The 22,038-nt window shown below is 45.1% G+C and overlaps 1 protein-coding gene across 6 annotated transcripts in view; it reads right to left on the minus strand.

The window, feature by feature from the left end:
• Positions 1 to 22,038, minus strand: part of TMEM163 (transmembrane protein 163) — a 464,757-nt gene that overhangs the window by 327,020 nt on the left and 115,699 nt on the right. The window lies entirely within an intron of this gene.

Genomic DNA, 22,038 nt, shown 5'->3' on the forward strand with positions numbered 1-22,038 from the left:
CTGGCTGATGTGGGTGTTTGAGGAGTGACCCAGAGGAAGAAGACCTCTCCCCCCACCTCTCTGCTTTTTAAATAAATAAATCATATATATGATGTTTCATGAAGTGTTTGTCATTTAAATCTCATAAAACTAAGAGCTGAAAGGCCTATAGTGTGTGTCTCATATATTTTCTGGGAGATTTTTAAAAACATATTTCATCACAATGGTAACATTTAACACATGAGAAGGAATTTCCCTTAGATGTGAGTCCAGAAAATTAATCTGACATCTTTCTAAAAATAGAGATGGTTTCGTTCTTGTGTGTCCTTTTTTCTATTTTTAAAATTCCACAACTCATTTATTCGCCTTTCCCAGATGTTAGCTGGGAAAAGAAAAATCTTTTCTGAAAACCTAGCTAGAAAAACTCACAGATACACAAAAGTGTTGATAACACCAAAGGTGCAACTGACATCAAAATCTCACCAAAGTCAACATTTTAAGGCTTTTTTGTCACCACTTCAGCTTTCATTATTACATGCATAGAAATCACAAGGTATGTACCTGTGAGAATTTCTTGAATTAACAAACATCCAAAATGTAGAACTAATGGGGATGACATTTAGGCTCTGAGGCAGAGCTAAAATCAGATTTTAAAAGGCTGGTCAGCTGCACAATGCAGATACTGTTTCTAATCTAGTGCAATGCCCACTTCATCGGACACGGATGCTTCTTGAAGTGGCAGGAAATTTGGGGTTTGGGATATTTTTAGAACGGGCAGTTCCTGCTCTGCTCCCGGACACACACATGAATCGCATTCTGCCACCTCCGCGCCTGTCACCTAAAGCGTTGTTTGTCCAGCCGGGTCATGACCCCATCAAAGGCTCTGACATCAATGTATGGACAAAGCCAGCATTAAAAGAAAAAGGGACCAGCGCTGTGGCATAGCAGGTGAAGCCGCTGCCTACAGTGCCGGTGTCCCATATGGACGGCGGTTAGAGTCCAAGCTGTTCTACTCCCAAACCAGCTCTCTGCAATGGCCTGGGAAGGTAGTAGAAGATGGCCCAAGTGCCTGGGCCCCTGCACCCATGTGGGAGACCCGTAAGAAGCTCCTGGCTCCTGGTTTAGGCCTGGCTCAGCTACAACTATTGCAGCCATTTAGGGAGTGAACCAGTGGATGGAAGACTTTTCTCTCTCTCTCTCTCTCTCTCTCTCTCTCTCAGTGTTGCTTCTGCAACACTGTAACTCTGTTAAACAAATTAATAAATCTTAAAAAAAAAAAAAAAACAAGAACAGGGGGCTGGCGCTGTGGCCTAGAGGGTTAAGCCGCCACCTGCAGTGGCAGCATCCCATATGGATGCCGGGTTAAGACCTGGATACTCCACTTCCGATCCAGCTCTCTGCCATGGCCTGGAAAGCAGTAGAAGATGGCCCAAGTCCTTGGGCCCCTACACCTGTGTAAGAGACATGGAAGAAGATCCTGGCTCCTGGCTTTGGAACAGCATAGCTCTGGCTGTTGTGGTCAACTGGGGAGTGAAACAGCGGATGGAAGACCTCTTTCTCTGCCTCTACTTCTCTGTAACTCTGCCTTTCAAGTAATTAAACAGATCTTTTTTAAAAAAAAAAAGAACAAGAGATAATAGTAGCATCAGGGTAGTGCATTAGACAATACTGAGAAAGAAAGTTTCATTTCAGTTTTTATGTGTTGAGATATAAAACAAAATATGTGTCTAAGAGTGAATTGCAGTTAAAATATTTGAAAGCCAATGATCAAAGATTACTACATGTAGATTTTCCAATCAGTATATCCCACTAGAAGGAGAGGATATTAGTATAAACCTAATTGAAAATATCTTTTTCTTGGAGAATTGTGTTTAAAGAGTATCATAGACCTTGAAATGATTCGCATCTTCTAAACCATCTTTTAGAGTTAGTCCATCTTTCTGAATATCTATTTATCTTGAGGGAGTAATTCAAAATTCAAAGACTTTTACACAAAAATATTCACCACACTGTTTGTTACTTGTGATACTGGAAACCATGAACAGCTTAACTGCTCAATAATAGCAATTTCAGAACATGAAGACTGGTTAAATATTGTGCCATCATTAAAAACAGTATTTTCAGAGGATTTATACTAACGTGAGAAATGCTCATAATATTATACTGAATTTAAAAAACACAAGGATTAAAACTGCTCATGTCGGGGCTTACATTTGACCTGGCAGTTCAGACGCTGGTTGGGATGCCTACATCCCAGATCAGAGTGCCTGGGTTCAATTCCTGACTCTGCCCCCCACTCCTAACTTCCTGAAAACGCAGACTTCGAAAGGCAACAGGCGACAGCTTGGGAGACCTGGATTGAAGTCCTGGCTCCCAGCTTCGGCCCAGCTTGGTCCCAGCCATTGCAGGCATCTGGGAAATAAATCAGCGATGGGTGCTTGTGCTATCTGTCTCTCTCAAACTTTTAAACATTGCTCATCCTATCTTATCTTAGCACAAAACTAGTTATAAGGAAAATGCTAAAGTAGTGGTTTTCTGGGCAACCGAGTTATGGGTGGTTTCATTCTATCTTTCCATAGTTTCCAGGTTTTCTACAGTGCAAGTGTAAAAAAGGGTACTTCAAAAGGTTGCTGGGAAAATTGAATTAAAATATAAATTTACGCACAAGCATTCGGTCTGGCAGTGAAGGAACTCTCATCCCTAATCAGAGAACCTAGGTTCAAGCAACAGTGATGGCCCGAGGGTCCCGCCATTCACGTGGGACATCATATGGATTGAATTCCTGGCTCCTCATTTCAGCCTGGCCCAACCCAGCTGTGGCAGGCACTTGGGGAATGAATCAGTGGATGAAAGCTGTGTGTGTGTGTGTGTCTGTGTGCCCGTGCACGCACATGCATCTTTTCGGCTCTGCCTCTCAAGTAAACAAATAATAACCATCTTTATTTTGGAACAAGATGTTTTGAAATCCACACGCAGTTTTTTCATCCTATGCATTTTTCACGAACTTTTTGAAGATCACTTGTACACCTATTGTTTAGGGGAAAACGTGTTTCCCTCCACTCAAGAGTTGGTGGTATTTTGTTAGGTAGCAATGTGTGCTTGTCACTGCTTTCGCAAAGATGACATTGGCTGACTCTGCTGTTGGGCCCGGTGAAAGTTCCCTGTCTTAAAATGCGTTTTCATGGCACCATGTTTTACCTTTTCCCTGGGTGACTGACGCAGAAGCAGCAGCAGCAGGGCCAGAGTTTCTGGGCTCCCCAGCAGCAGGCCGTGTACGTGCTCTTCCTTCCCCCTCTTCGAGAGCTGTTCCCTGCTGCCTGCAGCAAATGATCACCAGCCTGGTGGCCTCGTGGAGGTCGGAATTCTGAAATGGGTCCCCCTGGGCCCAAATTTAGGTGTCAGCAGCCTGCGTTCCTCCTGAAGCCTCTCGGGGAGAATCCGTTCCCTTGCTTTTCCATCTGTGCTCCTGGGGTCTTTTCCTCCAGCCTCAAAGCCAGCGTCATAGCATCTTCCACTCTGCTTCTGCCCTCGCCTCTCATTCTCTCACTGTGACCCCTGCCTTCCTCTTCATACAGACCCCTGTGGTTACTCCGGGCCGGCCAGGATCATCCGTGGGCACTCCCCCTCCTCAACCACCTTGTCCTACTGACCTCAGCACAGTCCCTTTGGCCACAGACAGGACATACTCATGCGTTCTAGGCATTAGAACACGGACATCTGGGCCTGGGGCCGTGGCCCTCATTCTCTGACAGCCATGCTTAATAGAACATCTGAGAACTGCGGGGATTTCGGCTCTTGTAGTAGAGTGGTTCGAAATTTCACTGGCCCAATTAGCTGTCCCAAACGCAAGGGGACTTTGTGGCTTTCCCACAAGGGGGCGCTATGCATTAACAACAATGTCCCTCACCCGGCACAAAGGTGGGCTAGAAAAGAGACGGTAACAAAGCTAATGGTTACTTGGCAACTCTCTAGCACAGGCAAGGTGCAGAACCAACATAAGTGGATGCCACAGGCCCTGCAGCTGCGGCCAGGGAGCCTTTCTATTGTGTTTTTGGTGATCAGGAACACCAGAGAACGGAGATTATGGGCTCAAAACCTTTACGGGTTATCACGACTTCCTTTTGCTTTTATATTAGAACGTTTAAAGTTCCTCAAGTGATGTCACATTTAGAAAACTTAGAAGATGCAGGGAAGCAATTTTTAAATGTCACTTTCTGTGCTTAAAAAGTGAATGCAAAGTAATTGTGTCCGTGTTCTATCTATTTCTAACATTTTTATTTGTTTATCTTAGATGCAGGGAGAGAAACAGAGACAGAGAGAGCTCTCGTTTGTTAATTTACTCCCTAAATGCCCACAATGGCTGGGGCTGGGCCCAGGCAAAGCCAGGAGCTGACAATTCATGCCGGGTCTCCCACGTGGGACCCAAGCCTCTTAAACACTCTGCCAAATACTCACCCTCACTGTTTCATTTTGTAAAGACTTTATTTTTTTTTTACTGAGTTGTGGATTTAGATAGTTAAAATACATTCAAAAACAATAAGAACACTTGGTTATTAAGTATCTTCATACTTACTGTTTTGGGCTTGTTAGTTTTAAACTCAATAGGGTGCTGATTGGTTTTTTTATTTGTTTATTTTATTTGCTTGACAGGCAGAGTTACAGAGAGAGGTAGAGACAGAGAGAGAGGTCTTCCATCCGCTGGTTTGCTCCCCAGATGGCCACAACGGCTGGAGCTGTGCCGATCCAAAGCCAGGAGCCAGGAGCTTCTTCCGGGTATCCAACGTGGGTGCAGGGGCCCAAGCACCTGGGCCATCTTCCACTGCTTTCCCAGGCCATAGCAGAGAGCTGGATTGGAAGAGGAGCAGCCAGGACTAGAAATGGTGCCCATATGGGATGCCGGTGCTTCAGGCCAGGGTGTTAACCCACTGTGCCACAGCGCTGGCCCCAATAGTGTGCTGATTGTTAAAAAAGCTAATTTCAGGTGTGGACATTTTGGCTGAGAGGTTAACATGCCAGCTGGGATAAGGCCTGGGTTTGGTGCCCACCTCCAGCTCCTGCCCCAGCCTCCTGCCAAGATATACACTGGGGGGCAGCAGGGATGGCTCAAGTGGCTGGGTCCCTGCCACCCACATGGGAGACCTCTAGTGAGTTCCCAGCTCCCAGCTTCTGGCTGAGCCTGGCCCAATCTCAGCCACTGCAGGCATTTGGAGAATGAACTAGAGGATACACTTGCTCTCTCTCTCCCTCCCTCCCTCCCTCCCTCTCTCACTGTCTTGCTGTTTCTAAAACTAATTAATACTTTTTAAAAAATTAATGTCAGTCTTACTGGGTTCTAGAGCCACAGTTGTCTGCAGGTTTGGATGCTAGCTTTTCTTTCACAGTCTCCAGTGGGTGTTGCTAAAGCTGATAGATGAAATAAAATGCCAGCATTCACAAGCCAATGAGCCTTTTAGTTCCACGCCATGGACAAAAAAGTAATTTGATTCTTCCCATCTGTCTCTTCATTTCCTTTACATTTTTTTCCCTCGTAAGACATTTTCCTGCCTGAAATAGTCTGCCTTCCTCCACATTTCCCTAATCCCTGCCCACCCGCTCAAACCCCAGCTCAAACACAGCCTCTTCCAAAAAGCCGGCGGGAACCCAGAGGCCAGAGCTGATCTGGCCCTTCTCTGAGTTTCTCTGGAACTGAGGGTCTGCCCCAAGTCTGACATGAGTCACCCAGGGGGTTCCCAGGCATTTTCACGGGACCTGGCGTTACTTTTCCTATCTTTTGCAGCTTGGGGAACCTCATCTCAGGTGTGGCAACCATCCCAAAAGTCTCCCACAAAGTCAGCACCAGTGTAGGACCCACCCAGCGCCTTGTGCACAGGTTATTGTTGCAAACACGTCTTGATATTTTATAAAGAGAAGAAACTTTTGGATGTTTGTGTCTTTTCACCCTACATACATTATATATGGCTTGAAGAGGGAGATATATTTACTTATGCAAAGTACAGCAGACATCCATTGAGTTCCTACTATTTGCCAGATGCTGGGCCACGTGCTGGAGATGCAAGGATAAATGAAGAGAATCCTGAGCGTCTACGTTCTTAGCGTCTGGCACCGGCCAGAGAAGAAAACCAGCAATGGCCCTGCAGTGTGAAGCATCCTAATGCGGTGAGACGGCAGGGGGTGGCCCACACGGCTCAGGAGACAGGAACAGCTTTCCAAAGAAAAGGTGCCAACTGAATCCTGAAAGCAAAAGCGGGCAAAGGGGAGGAGACCCAGCATTCACCAGCAGATCCTATGTGCTCTAGATGAGCCAAGTGCCACCCGGGGTACATCATGGGGTCCTCATAGCAATACGTGGGGAGGGCTGCTACGATTCACCTACTGCATTTCACCATCCATTACTGGTAACAGCAATCTCACATGAAAGGAACCTCAAAAGTTCAAGAGGGAACGGAGCTGTGACGCAGCAGATTAACCCACTGCCTATGACATCAACATCCCATAGGAGTGTTGCTTCAAGTCCCACCTGCCTCACTTCCAATCCAGCTCTCTGCTAACGCACCTGGGAAATCAGTGGAAGATGGCTCAAGTGCTTGGGCCCCCACCACCCATGTGTGAGACCCAGATGTAGTTCCTGACTCCTGGCTTCAGCCTGGTCCATCTCTGACTGTCGTGGCCATTTGAGGAGTGAACGTGTGGTTGGAAAATCTCTCTCTCTCTCTCTCTCTCTCTCTCTCTCTCTCTCTGTGCCTTTCACATAAATAAACCTTTTTTTAAAAAATTCACGAATGCACAGGCGCTGTGGCATAGCAGGATAAGCCACCCCCTACAGTGCCGGCATCCAATGTGGGTGTAGGTTCGAGTTCCTGATTCTCCACTTCCAATCCAACTCCCTACTAATGTGCCTGTTATAGCACAGAAGATGGCCCAAGTGCTTGGGCCCCTGCATCCACATAGAAGACCAGGAGGAAGCTCCTGTCTCCTGGCTTCGGTCTGCCCAGCTCTGGATATTGTGGTCATTTGGAGAGTGGATGGAACTAGTGGATGGAAGACTTCTCGCTCTGCCTCTGCCTCTCCTTCTCTGTAACTCTGCCTTTCAAATAAATAAATAAATCTTTTTTTAAAAGTTCATGAAAAATAGAATGAAATGATAAGTTTATTTTTGTGCAAAAGATGTTGAAATGTTTGCATTTTTTTCATAATACATGATAACCATGAATTTTTGAAGACTCCTTGTAGGCAAGCATTTCAAATTTTTTTGCACCAAAATAAACTTATCTTTGTTTCATTTCCACAAACCTTTTGGATTATCTGTGTATGTAGCATTTATGTGCTGACACTATTCCAAACCCTTCATGAAGGTTACTTGGTTCATCATGCATTTAAATTACAATAACTCTGTGGAGTAAGCACTGTTTCATAGGTAAGTAGAGAAGGCGCAGGCAGGTTAAGTAACTTGCTCATAGTCACACAGCAAATGAGTGAGTGGGCCAGAATTAAACTAGGCAATCCAGCTCCAGAGTGTGTGCTGCTACCCACCTTACTATACAAATGTCTTCTATTAAAAAAAATTTCGCGGTGTGCTGGCCGCAGCACACCGGCTGCAGTGGCCATTGGAGGGTGAACCAACTGAAAAGAAAAACCTTTCTCTCTGTCTCACTCTCTCTCTCACTGTCCACTCTGCCTATCAAAACAAAAAAAAAAATTATTTATGGGGCTGGCACTGTGGTGCAGCGGGTTAACGCCCTGGCCTGAAGCGCTAGCATCCCATATGGGTGCTGGTTCGAGACCCGGCTGCTCCACTTCTGATCCAGCTCTCTCCTATGGCATGGGAAAGCAGTGAAAGATGGCCCAAGTCCTTGGGCCCCTGCACCCACATGGGAGACCCAGAAGAAGCTCCTGGCTCCTGGCTTTGGATCGGTGCAGCTCTGGCCATTGTAGCCAACTGGGAAGTGAACCAGCCAATGGAAGACCTCTCTCTCTCTCCCTCTCTCTCTCTCTCTCCCTCTCCTCTCTCTGTGTAACTCTGTCTCTCAAATAAATAATAAATCTTTAAAAAATATTTTATGTATTTGAAAGACAGAGTTACAGCATGGCAGAGGCAGAGAGAGAGAGAGACAGAGATAGAGACAGAGAAAATCTTCTATCCGCTGGTTCCCCAAATGGTCACAATGGCCAGAGCTGAGCCAATCTGAAGCCAGGAGTCAGGAGCTTCCTCCAGGTCTCCCACACAGGTTCCGGAGCCCAAGCACTTGAGCCATGTTCCACTGCTTCCTCAGGCCGTAGCAGAGAGCTGGGTCAGAAGTGGAGCAGCCAGGACTCAAACCAGTACTCATATGGGATGCTGGCACTACTGCAGGTGGTGGCTTTACCCACTACGCCGGCCCCAACCCCAGGCTTTTCTAAGAGGTGATGAGCAAGGGGGATATGATCCCACTGGCTATTCAGGAAGGTCTCTCTGGGACAGTGTGGGGAGTAGAATGTCAGAGCCCAGATCCGAAACAAGACATGGGTAAGAATGGACAAATATGAGGGCACTTTAAAATGATCATGGAAAATGGACTTAAAATCTAAGTTATTTTGGTGCAAAAAAAAAAATGTTTTTTTTAAATCCATGCTTATAAGTGGGCCTTTGAAAAATAAAAAATGCATAGTATGAGAAAACAATGGGGGCAGCCACTGTGGCACAGTGGGTTAAAGCCCCAGCCTGTAGCGCCAGCATCCCACATGGATGCTGGTTCTAGTCCCGGCTGCTCCTCTTCTGATCCAGCTCTCTGCCTGGCCTGGGAAAGCAGTAGAAGGTAACCCAACTCCTTGGGCCCCTGCATCCATGTGGGAGACCTGGAAGAAGCTCCTGGCTCTTGGCTTCGGATCAGCTTAGCTCTGGCCATTGCAGTCATTTGGGGAGTGAACCAGCAGAGGGAAGACTTCTCTCTCTCACTTTCGCTCTCTCTGGCTCTCTCTGTAACTCTGTCAAATAAATAAAATAAATCTTTTTAAAAATGCATAGATTTCTAAATCTTTTTTAGGCCTAAATAAAATTATCTTTTCATTTTGTTTTTCCATGAGCATTTTGAAGTCCCCTCATGCTACAGATAATATGGGAGGGTGGCAACATATTGGATGTGTGTCTGCCTTGACCCCCCAGCCCTAGTGTTGGACCCAAGGAGTAAACTTTTTTAACTTTTATTTAATAAATGTAAATTTCCAAAGTACAACTTTTGGATTATAGCAGCTTTTCCCCACATAACTTCCCTCCCACCTGCAACCATCCCATCTCCTGCTCCCTCTCCCATCCCATTCACATCAAGATTCATTTTCAATTATCTTTATATACAGAAGATCAATTTATATATACTAAGTAAAGATTTCAACAGTTTGCACCCACACAGAAACACAAAGTGTAAAGTGCTGTTTGAGTACTAGTTATACCGTTAATTCACATAGTACAACACATTAAGGACAGAGATTCTACGTGGGGAGTAAGTGCACAGTGACTTCTGCTGTTGACTTAACAATTGACACTCTTATTTATGGCGTCAATAATCACCCAAGGCTCTTCATGAGTTGCCAAGGCTATGGAAGCCTCTTGAGTTCGCCGATTCTGGTCATTTTTAGACAAGGTCGTAGTCAAAGTGGAAGTTCTCTCCTCCCTTCAGAGAAAGGTACCTCCTTCTTTGATGGCCCGTTCTTTCCACTGGGATCTCACTCACAGAGATCTTTCATTTAGGTCTTTTTTTTTTTTTTTTTTTTTTGCCAGCTCGTCTTCGCTTTCCATGCCTGAAATAAGGAGTAAACTTTTTATCCTTGAGGAGTTTGTTTGTGGTAGGAAGCTGATACATGACAGAATTTCAACACTGGTTCTAGGAAGAAAAACTTTTTTCTTTGTTTTATTGATGATTGTGAAACTTCTAGAGAAATTACTTTCTGAGAAACAGCACTTCATTAACAGTTGCAGAAAATGTTCCAGGGCCCGGCGCTGTGGCATACTGGGTAAAGGCACCATCTGTAGTGTCAGCATCCCATTTGGGCGCTGGTTTAAGGATCCGGCTGCTCCACTTTCCACACAGCTCTCTGCTACAGCCTAAGAAAGCAGTAGAAGGTAACCCAAGTCCTTGGGCCCCTGCACCCATGCGGGAGACCTGTAAGAAGCTCCTGGCTCCCAGCTTCAGATCAGCACAGATCTGGCTATTGCAGTCATCTGGGGAGTGAACCAGCAGATGGAAGACCTCTCTCTCTCTCACCTCTCTCCCTCTCTCACTCTCTCTCTGCCTCTACCTCTCTGTAACTCTGCCTTTCAAATAAACAAATAAATCTTGAAAGAAAGAAAAAGAAAGGAAGGAAGGAAGGGAAGGAGGGAGGGAGGGAAAGGTTGCAGATGGTTCAGGCCTTCTGAGGTCAGTGCAATGGACTCACCACTAACGCTCCCCCACATTCATACGTTCACATCTTAATCTCCTCTGGTACTAGGTGCTGTCTTCAGGAGGTAGTCAGACCAGGAGGGTGGAGCCTATGTGAATAGGTTGAGCGCCCTTACAGAAGGGATCTCAGAGGGCTGCCTTGCCCCTTCCCCTGTGAGGATCCAGTGAGAATCCATCATCTATGGAACAAGAAACGGGCCTGCACTTGACCCAGGCTCTGCCAATGCCTGATCTTCAGCTTCCAGGCTCTGAAACTGTGAGAATAAGTTTCTGTTGTTTCGGTCACTAGCCTGCAGTATTTTGTGATAGCAGCCCTGACTGATTGAGACAGTTACTCACCTGCTACCTTCTTTCTGGGGCTGCTAGGGGAAAGTCTGCCGCCTGGGATCTCCCACTTGCTGGGCTTTTCTCTGCACCCAAGACATCCATGTCTGTGTGCAATACCTAGACCGGGGACACGGCTTGCCAACTGCGTACACAGAAACCACCCATTCCTCCAGCAGGCAGCACTAACCCAACAGCCACACTGCACAGCAAGGGAGCAGTGAAGAAGAGTGGCCACCAAGGCCCTGCTGGCTGGGAGCTGGGTATGCAAAGGGGGTTCAGTCGCTTCCGAAGACCACAGTGTGGCAGAAGCAAGTGAGTGTGTTGCTGGGAGGCCAGGCACAGGACAAAGCTAAGGTAGTATAGGTCTTTCTGTCTTAGAGATGCAAATCCTGACAGGACATGGGATAGCCTTAGCCCAGGGGAGTAACTAGAGAACTAACCTGCAGCACTCTCTGGGATTCCAGTTCATAAGTGGACCCCCCCCCCCACCTGCAGTATCTACCCTGAGGCTTCCAATTTGTCCAGCTTTTGTAGGCTCAATAGTGTTTGCTGGTCTATCACGCTATCTGTCCCAGAACACTGATAGCAGCAAAGGGTAACTATCTGCTCATCACCTGAAAGGTACCTGGGCAGATGCTCGACACAATGCTTCGACATCACAGTGGGAAGCACGAGCTGTCTGAGAGTGAGAGACACACTGACAGTCACGGAAAGAGAGCAAAGGACCACATTCCCTAGGGACTGGCTGAGAGACATTTTCAATGGAGAATGGACGGGACAGAACAGAGACTCCATGTTGGAGCAGCAAGGAGAGAGGTCAGACATGCAGCAGCCATGTGTACCCCACCACCAACTCCTGCAGCTGGCGCCCGACTGCAAGGTGAGAGGAGGCTGCCGCAGCCTGCACCACTGGCGGCTTTGACTGAGAGAGAATTCCAGGGTCCCTGCTGACTTTGAATCTGGCCTGGGGAGCCAGCAGGGGGCAGGGAGGCCACACTGCTTTCCTCCTCTGCTCCCAGCAAAGCACCTGACTCAGTTGGTTGAGGTGAAGCTGCAACCAACGCCGTGCTGACTTGGGGAATGGCAGGTGGCTTGCTCTGGGGACACGGCAGCTCTCAGGGTGGACAGCAGACCCCCAGCACCCTGTGATTGTGTCAAGAACCTCAGACGCTTGTGCCTCCACCACATGCGAAAGCAATCAATCGTAACCACTGGAGAAGGGTGGGAAATGTGGCAAGGCCTCCTGTAATCCCAGTCATTCCAACCCAGTTTTGTTTTCTTGGCATCATCATGTTGGCCAAACCAAATACTGTTGATCCTCATTGCTTGCAGATTCTGTATTTGCAGAGTTGACTGCTTGTTAAAATGTATTTAACCCCCAAATCAATACTCGACTGTTTTGTGTGTCATTCCCAGTCATGAACTGGGCAGCAAAAAACCTCAGTCTCCTCATGCACTCCTTCCCAGCAAACATCACACAAGATAACTCCCTGCCTTCTTTCAGCTGACTACTGTAAGCAAATACCCTTCCCTCGACTGAGTTAAGGCCACATTTTTGTACTTTTTCTTAGGACTTCTGCTCTTTCAAATGGCCAACAAGGTGTTGTGGCACAGCTGGTTAAGCCACCACTTGCAACAATGGCATCTCATATTGGAGTGAAGGATCAAGTCCTGGTTACTCAGCTTTCAATTCAGCTTCCTACTAATGCACCTCAGAAGGCAGTGGGAGATGCCCCATATATGTCAGCCATTGCCACCCTACTGGGAGACCAGCATGGAGTTCCTGGCTCCTGGCTTCAGCTTGGCCCAGACCTGGCTGGTGCAGTCATTTGGAGAGTGAAACAGCAGATGGAAGATCTCTTCCTCTCTCTTTACTCTGTTACTCTGCCTTTCAATAAATATTTCTTTAAAAAAAAATAAAATGGCACCCAAGGATAGATCCCAAGTGCATTTCTTAAGCATAAGAAGTTGGAATGTGCCTAACAGAGAAAACAGTGTGTAAGATATTAAATAAAATGTCTTTAAACAGAAAGCAAGGTGAGATTGATTCCCTGATCAAAAACTCCTGTCATCTGATGCTACATACACCCTAACCCTGGTTTCCTCTTAGGAGCAATGATTCAGTTTGCTACTTCAATGTTAGCCATGATTTAAAGAACCCGATGACCAGGAATAACAAGAATCACGTGTATCTGAAAGCACTTCATTTGACTGTCAGTCTGGTAACTCCTACTCAATAACCTGGTTCTCAAAGTTTTATCTTGCAGCATTTTGAAAGTCTGATGTATGGTTGGCATTGGGATGCACAATAAAGTACCAGAGTCTGTGTACAACCTTTAAATTATTAAATGAAATTTGCAGTGGTCTGTGTTGTAATATCACACCCTGTAATGCCCTCTAGAATGGGGGAGGGATGTGTCAGTCATCACAGTTCCCACAGAAAAAATGTGGAGATAGCCTTCCAGATCTTCTGTCTGCGCTTTCTGTTGGCTAAATCCAACTGCACACCAGCTGACAAGGGGAGCCAGGGCCAACCTCCATAGCACGAAGAAGGGTGAGGGGTGGTCTGGCGGGAGCGTCCTGTGGGAAGTATACCAGCCCAGGGACCCAGAAAGCAATGAGGCAATCATTTCATAATTAACATACAGATACACACTAAGTGCCCCCAAAGGAAAAGAGCCTGATGTTCTGACTGCTTGGAACACAGGAGTGAGGTCTGAAAGGGGGCAGGGAGGCAAGGAGAAGCCAAATAGAGCTGAGCTGGTGCCTGAAGATGAGTAGGAAACAGCATGTGCAAGGCCTCCAGAGAGGAGGAGCGGGTGCTCTCAGGGAGCTGCTATAAGAACACAGTCACTTGTTTGAGATCAACTAAAACTTTTTAAATGTGCGTGGTTTTCAAGCCAGAAAATCCCCTTATTTTAGGAAAACAAGGTTTCTATTCAAGGAAAACCCTTTACACTAAGACACAAAGCAGCAAGAACCAGATGTGGAGGGCAGTAGCGCTTGGTACAACAAAATTCTGTATGGTATGTGTATGCACTACGGAGAACCACTCAGCTGGGAAAGGGAAGGAGAGGACAGGAGAGGACAGGAGAGGAGAGGAGAGGAGAGGAGAGGAGAGGAGAGGAGAGGAGAGGAGAGGGGAGGGGAGGGGAGGGGAGGGGAGGGGAGGAAGAACGAAGGAAGGAAGGAAGGAAGAAGGAAGAAAGAAGGAAGGAAGGAAGAAGGAAGAAGGAAGGAAGGAAGGAAGGAAGGAAGGAAGGAAGGAAGGAAGGAAGGAAGGAAGGAAGGAATCCTGTTTTTTGCAACAAAATGGATGCAACTAGAAGCCATTACACTTAGTGAAATAAGTCAGTCCCAAAAAGACAGACATTATATGCTTCCCTGATCCAAGGTAACTAACAGAGTACTCATAATGCATTGGAGGGCAATGGACGTTTTAAGATTCAATCATTGTTTACAGCCCTGTCTCTTCTGTTGAGGAACAGTGTTTTGTTTTGTTTTGTTTTGTTTTGTTTTTAAAATACCATTTGTTGAACTCTTTTACTTAGCGTAGGGTTAACTTTATGATCATTAAGTAAATTGAAGGTAGATTTTTGTAAAAATTATGAGTGGGAATGGGGGGAAAAAAGAGAGATGGAATGGGAAAGGGAGGAGGAAGTGTTGGAGCCTGGGCAGGAAAGAGGATAGGGTGAGAAGTATCACTATGTTCCTAAATCTCTAGATATGAAACACATGGAACTTGTATAACTTAAATACAATTAAAAAAAAAAATTCTGGAAACAGCCTTTGTCCATGCACAAAGAATGGTAAAATCCATCTTATGAGTGGCAGACAATTAAGAAGGCTAAAGTAGACTTAGAAATGGTAAACTGGAAATATCCAAAAGACTCAGCGGAAGCGGGATAAAGTTAGGATAAAAAGGATATTTGAGAACAATATAAAGGCATGGTAATGTTTGTGTAAAAGTCATCTATATTTATATACACATCTACAAATGTAATTGCAATAGGGAAGGTCCGAATGGATGCCCCCAATATGTGAATGGGGGCAAGAAAAAAATGACTCTTTTTAAAAAGGTTTATTTACTTGTTTATTTGAAAGGCAGAGTAATTGAGAGGGAGAGAAAGAAGATGTTCCATCTGCTGGTTCACTTCCCAAATGGCCACAGCAGCCAGGTCTGGGTCATGCCAAAGCCAGAAGCCAGGAACTCCCTCCAGGACTCCCATATGGGTAGCAGGGACTCAAGTACCTGGGCCTCCATCTGCTGCTTCCCAGGTAGGTTAGCTGGAAGCTGAATCAGAAGATCAGAAGCAGAGATAAGACTCAAACCCGCACTTCAGTGTGGGGTGCAAGTGTCCCAAGTGGCAGCTTCACTTGCTCTGTTGCAACACATGCCTCAGAAAATGAACTTTGCTCCTTTAAAATCTACCTATTGACTTAGACTCTGTTTGAAGATTTTCCAAGGTAACTTATGTATAATTCTCATAATTAAATACAGTGATCTATTTAAAAACAGAAAACGAGCTTTTTTGACTCAAGTGTTGCTAGCCTCTATGAGTTTTACTCTAGAAAAGATAAGTTCGCATAAACTAATTACTTCCTCTGATTCATCTTAATCCTCAAAGATCCTTTAGGCAAGTTGTTTTATTTTTTTGTTATTTATTTGACAGACAGAGACAGAGACAGACAGAGAGAACTCCAAGCTGCTGGTTCACTCCCCAGATGCCCACAACAGCTAGCAATGGCCAGGTTAAAGCCAGGAGCCAGAAACACAATCCAAGCTTCCCGTGTGGGTGGCAGAGATCCAGTTATTTGAGCCATCACCACTGCTTCTCAGGCTAAGTGTTAGCAGGAAGCTGGAGTCAGGAGCAGAGTCACAAATCAAACCCAGGCACTCTGAAATGGGATGCAGGCATCCCAACCATCATCCTAAAGGGCCTGGCCAAACATCCACCCCAGGTCAGTGGTTTTCAACCCTGGCTACACACAGGAATAAACCAGGGAGCTTTCAAAAATGCTGGTGCTCAGGTCTCACATCCAGAAACTGAGTAAACTGGTCCAGGTAGGCACCAAGCAAGCAGATTTTGTAAAGCTCTTAAATGATTCCAGTATGCAGCCAAGGCTGAAAACCCCTACTCTTTGGTATTTTTATCTCATGAGTCTTAAAAGGCAAAACCTGGATGAGAGATTTTAGTATCTTGGAGCTGCCATACCCTTGCAAAGACTAGTAGCTGGAATGGCTTTTGCTAAACCCAACACCACCTGACACTATGAGTTCAGTCAGAGTTAGCAGGTGCACATGCTGACCTCAGAGTTGAAAAGATACCACTGACTACCCAAAGACTGTGGAAGGCATTAAGTCAGGGACTTTGAAGACCAACACAACTATGGAGGACTATGCACTTGGTTATTTCTTGTGTACCTGCTCTACTCTAGGCCCTTCAGAACAGGACACAGACTCTGCAGTCAAGGAGAGCTGAGAGGGTCTGCCAAGACCGCTGAGGGCAAGCAATGCTTGAGGAGTGCCCTAGGCTGAGTTTCCAGGCTGGACAGGATGTATACTTCTTATGTACACAACTAACTGTCCATCTGAGGTTTAGCCAAAGCAGGCTGAGCCTGTGGGAAATCCAAAAGAAAAATCAGACCTACCTGTATGCTTAAGATATGTACTGTCCATTTCTAAGACACTATGATGGAGGTGACCATTGGAGAAGATGGGTCACTCACACAGGATGAACTGTCCTGGTGTCCAGGTGTAGAGAGACTTAGTGTCTCTCTACAATTCATATGTTGAGGCACTAACTCCTTGGGAGATAATGAGACTGAGATGAGGTTATGAGTGTAGGATCTTCATGATGGGACTGGTGCCCTTATAAGAAAAAAACAGAAGCCGGCACTGTGGTGTAGGGGGTAAAGCTGCCACCTGCCGTGCTGGTATTCCATATGGACATTGGTTCCAGTCCCGGCTGCTCCACTTCTGATCCAGTTCTCTGCCTGGGAAAGCAGTAGAAAATGGCCCAAGTCCTTGGGACCCCTGCATCCATGTGGGAGACCTGGAAGAAGCTCTTGGCTCCTGGCCTCGGATTGGTGCAGCTCTGGCTGTTGCGGCCATCTGGGGAGTGAACCATTGGATGGAAGACCTCTCTACCTGCCTCTGTCTCTCTGTTACTCTGCCTTTCAGATAAATAAATAAATCTTTAAAAAAAAAAAAAAAAGAAAGGCCAGAAATACCTCTCTCTCTCTCTCTGTCTCTCTCTCTCTCCTATGTATGACACAGAAAGATGGTAGCTATCTGCAAGCCAGGAAGGGAACCCTCACCAGAACCTGACCACACTTGCCCCTTGATCTCATACTTTCAGCCCAGCCTTGTGAAAAACTCACGGCTGTAGTTTAAGCCACCCAGGCAATGGTATTTTATTATATATATAGCAGTCTGAGCTGACTGAGGCACCTGGGATAGGGGACTTTCTGTTTTATAACAGGGCAGTCCTGACAAACCGTCCTTGGTTCTATGAACCTTGGCCGTTCTGTACTTAAATCAGGAAGGTCCCAAATAACTCAGGATGAACTGGTAACCAACTCACCACATATGATGCTCCTATTTCTAAATGGGGCTTTTGTCCCTTTTATTGGACAAAGGCAAGATCGCATTGCTTCGCCCACGCGGTTTTGCCCCTGAGATGGAAGCATTTGCAAACAAAGGTTAATCCTCCCTTGGCATAAAGATCGCTGCTTTCAGAAACTAAAAGTGGAAGGCTTTTTCTCATGAGCAAAACTTTCAATGCTTTCATGACTCTGAGTGTGAGGAAATGGCCCACAGAGGGGTGCCTGACATTGTATTTATTTTCTATTAATAAACCTAGGCCTCTCTTGAGGCACCAAGGTAAGCTTGATTAAAGTTCTCTTGCAAATGATCACCAAGTGGGATCCTTGCCTGCAATTCAAAGTCAAGTGCAGCTCCTTGTCAGATGGTTGCTGGGAGATAGCCTAGGAGCCAAGTCCCCATCTCCTGTGCCATGGTAACGCACAATTATTTGCTCCTCCTCCATTGTCTGGTAGGAGGCTAGATTTCTGAGTGTAGTGTGCTGCCCTTGAATGTTTAGCTTCATCTGGCAGAGAGTAAAAGAGCCCTTCTAACCTTCCTTCTGCACAAACCGAGCTCCCTGTGTGGTGCCAGCCTAGCACTGACTTTTCCTTTGTGATCTTGCCCTGCGGCTGCCATCATTCTTTCTCATCCTCTCGGGGCTTCAGCAAGACACTTCTGGAAGCAGAATACAGTACTCTTTGAACCCCTAAAAGCACAATATTCCTGTAAATGGTGGCTTCTCAAACAGCAGGTAAACTCTGTAATGTTTTCTGACCTAATAGCAGGAAGTGTGTTGAACCTGGAGTTGATGGAAATAGGGCTCATGGAGTGGCTTGGCCTCTCCATCGGTAAACTAGAGGTGCAGATTACTGTAGAGATTAGATGAGATAGTATATGCCATGCTCTTGGAACACTGCTGGCACATAGTAGGTGCTCAATTAACAAGTATACAGAAAGAAGGAAGTTATCATAAGTTGTTAGAAGCTTCACTGCTGTCAATCCCCGAGTTGCCCTATGTAACGGCATCATGCTGGCCCCACGTTGAGTTGCCTTCAGGCAGAGCTGGCTCTGAGGGATGTGATAGAGCAAGCAGGACCTGCCCTGTCTCTCCATTACATCACTCTGTTTTTCTGTTTTCTTCACCCTCTGAGAGGTACTCTCTCAGCCTCAGGCATCAGATGTGCAATGCACCACCACTCCTGGTTGACTTCCATCTATGAGAATGGATGCATGAATCCAAATGGCCAACAGACACATGAAAAATTGCTCAGGATCACCAGCCATGAGAGAAATGCAAATCACTACTGCAATAAAGTTTTACCTCACCCCAGTTAGAATGGCTCTCATGCAGAAATCAACAAATAACAAATGCTGACAAGGGTGTGGGGGAAAAGACACCCTAACCACTGTTGGTGGGAATGTAAACTAGTCAACCATTGTGGAAGACAGTATAGAGATACCTCAGAAATCTGAAAATAGATCTACCAATGACCCAGCAATCCCAGTCCTGGGAATTTACCCAAGGGAAATGAAATCAATATATGAAAGAGTTATCTGTTTCTCCATGTTTATTGCAGCTAAATTCACATAGCTAAGATATGGAATCAGCCCAGATGTCCATCAACTGATGACTGAATAAAGAAATTATGGTGTATATATACACTATGGAGTACTGCCTTTTGCAACAAAATGGATGCAACTGGAGACCATTATATTTATTGAAATAAGCCAGTCCCCAAAAGACAGAAACCATATGTTTTCCCTGATCTGTGGTAATTAATAGAGTACCTAAAATGTAATTTATACATTGTGAAATTGACATTTTGGGATTTGATGACTATTTACAGCCCTTGTCTCTACTATTGAGGAACAGTGTTTTTTTTTTTCTTCATACTATTTATTGAACTCTTTACATACTGTAGGGTTAATGTTATGAGTATAAAGTAAACTGAAAATAGATCTTTGTAAAAATCAAGAATAAGAATAGGAGAGGGAGGAGGAAGCAGGGTGGGAGCATGGGCCAGAGAGAGGGTAGGGTGGGAAGTATCACTGTGTTCCTAAATCTGTGTATATGAAATACACAGATTTGTATACCTTAAATAAAATTTAAAATAAAAAATAAAAAGAGAGAATGGATACATGAACATGTCATATAGTTTAGTTCTATTGAGTTTTATCCAGGGGTGAAAATCAGAATTGTTTACAGCTTGTTACAAATCCAGATGTCCAGGTCCCAGCTAGAGAAATCCTCATTTGATTGTACTGAAGCAAGACCCAGGCATCTGTATTTTTTAAAAATTCCCCAGATGAAGTGAAATGGACACTATAAGAAACAATGACCTGATCAGCTCTTGTCCTGACTCTTGATGTACAATGTAATACTTTATCCTTTTTGGTATTTTTTGTTGTTGTTGTTGTTCTAGTACTAGTGGTTGAACTCTGTAATTAACACACAATTATTCTTAGGTGTTTAAATTTTAACTGAAAAGTGATCCCTGTTAAATCTAAGAGTGGGAAAAAGAGAGGGAGGAGATGTACAATTTGGGACATGCTCAGTCGGACTTGCCCGAAATGGTGGAGTTAGAAATGTGCCAGGAGATTCCAATACAATCCCATCAAGGTGGCATGTACCAATGCCATCTCACTAGTCCAAGTGATCAATTTCAGTTCACAACTGATGACTCTGATAGGTCTAAGAGTCAAAGGGATCACACAAACAAGACAAGTGTCTGCTATTACTAACTGATAGAATAAAAAAGGGAGAAAACAATCCAACATGGGAAGCGGGATACACAGCAGACTCATAGAATGGCAGATGTCCTAAACAACACTCTGGCCTCAGAATCAGCCCTTAAGGCATTCGGATCTGGCTGAAGAGCCCATGAGAGTATTGTAGGCATGGAAAGCCAAGACACCATGGAAAAGAAAAAAAGAAGACCTAAATGAAAGATCTCTGTTAGTGAGATCCCAGTGGAAAGAACGGGGCCATCAAAGATGGAGGTACCTTTCTCCGAAAGGAGGAGAGAACTTCCACTTTGACTATGACCCTATTGGAATAAGATCAAAGTCAGCGAACTCTAAAGGCTTCCATAGCCCTGGCAACTCATGACTAGAGCCTAGCGAGATTACTGACGCCATAAACAAGAGTGTCAAATTGTTAAATCAACAACAGGAGTCACTGTGTACTTACATCTCATGTGGGATCTGTCCTTAATGTGTTGTCCAATGTGAAGTGATGCTATAACTAGTACTGAAACAGTATGTTTACACTTTGTGTTTCTGTGTGGGTGCAAACTGATGAAATCTTTACTAATTATATACAGAATCGGTCTTCTGTATATAAAGATAATTGGAAATGAAAAAAAAAAAAAACCTGGTGTTAAATTGGAAATGGCATAGAGAATTAATTTTTAAAAAATATCATGTAGGATCTCTGTCTTTAATGTGCTGTACACTGTTATTTAATGCTATAACTAGTACTCCAACAGTATTTTTTCACTTTGTGTTGCTATATGGGGGCAAACTGTTGAAATCTTTACTTAATATATACTAAACTGATCTTCTGTATATAAAGAGAATTGAAAATGAATCTTGATGTGAATGGAAGGGGAGAGGGAGCGGGAAAGGGGAGGGTTGCGGGTGGGAGGGAAGTTATGGAAGGGGTAAGCCATTGTAATCCATAAGCTGTACTTTGGAAATTTATATTCATTAAATAAAAGTTTAATTAAAAAAAATTCCCCAGATGGACAGACATTTGGTCTAGCGGTTACACCATAAGTTAGAACATCTACATCTCATATCAAAGCACTAGATTTGAGTCCCACATCCATCTCCTGATTCTAGTTTCTTCCTTATATGTGCCTTGGGAGGCAGCAAAAACTGGTTCGAGTGGTTGGGTCCCTGCTACCCATTTGGGACACCTGGACTGAATTCCCAACTCCTTGCTTCAGTCTGGTCCAGCCTTGGCTATTTGCAGGCATTTGAGGAGTGAATCAGCAGATGGAACTCCCTCTCCCTCTCTCTCCCTCTCCCTCTCCTTCTCTCTCTCTCTCTCTGCCTCTCAAAAAAACTCAGAGACAAAACAAAAACATTTCTGCAAGTAAGTCTGATGTATTGTGTATGGTGATAAATATCTACATGCCTTTCTGTGTTCTTATTTTCTTCTATTTAACAAGGAAGGCACACATGATGTATATACTTGTAGGACTTTTTAATCCCAAGCCCATGAATCTTGGGAAAGATAAAATACCATAAAGAAAAATACCATTGAGAATGCCTTCCTTATGCCCTGGATGCACTTTTTTTTTTTTTTTTTTTGACAGGGAGAATGGACAGAGAGAGAGAGATAGACAGAGAGAAAGGTCTTCCTTTTTGCCGTTGGTTCACCCTCCAATGGCTGCTGTGGCCGGCGCATCATGCTGTACCGAAGCCAGGAGCCAGGTGCCTCTCCTGGTCTCCCATGCGGGTGCAGGGCCCAAGGACTTGGGCCATCCTCCACTGCCTTCCCGGGCCATAGCCGAGAGCTGGCCTGGAAGAGGGGCAACCAGGATGCCCCTATGAGCCCCACATCCTAGATCAGAGTGCCTGGGTTCAAATCCTGCTCTGTTCCCCATTCCAGCCTCCTGTTATACAGACTCTGGGAGGCAGCAGAAGACAACTCAAGTAATTGAGTCCCCACCACAAATATAGAAAACTCAGATTGAATTTCAGGCTCCTAGCTACAGTCTGGCT

This window comes from Lepus europaeus, chromosome 1 (assembly GCF_033115175.1).
Source record: "Lepus europaeus isolate LE1 chromosome 1, mLepTim1.pri, whole genome shotgun sequence".
NCBI classification, from domain to species: Eukaryota; Metazoa; Chordata; class Mammalia; order Lagomorpha; family Leporidae; genus Lepus; species Lepus europaeus.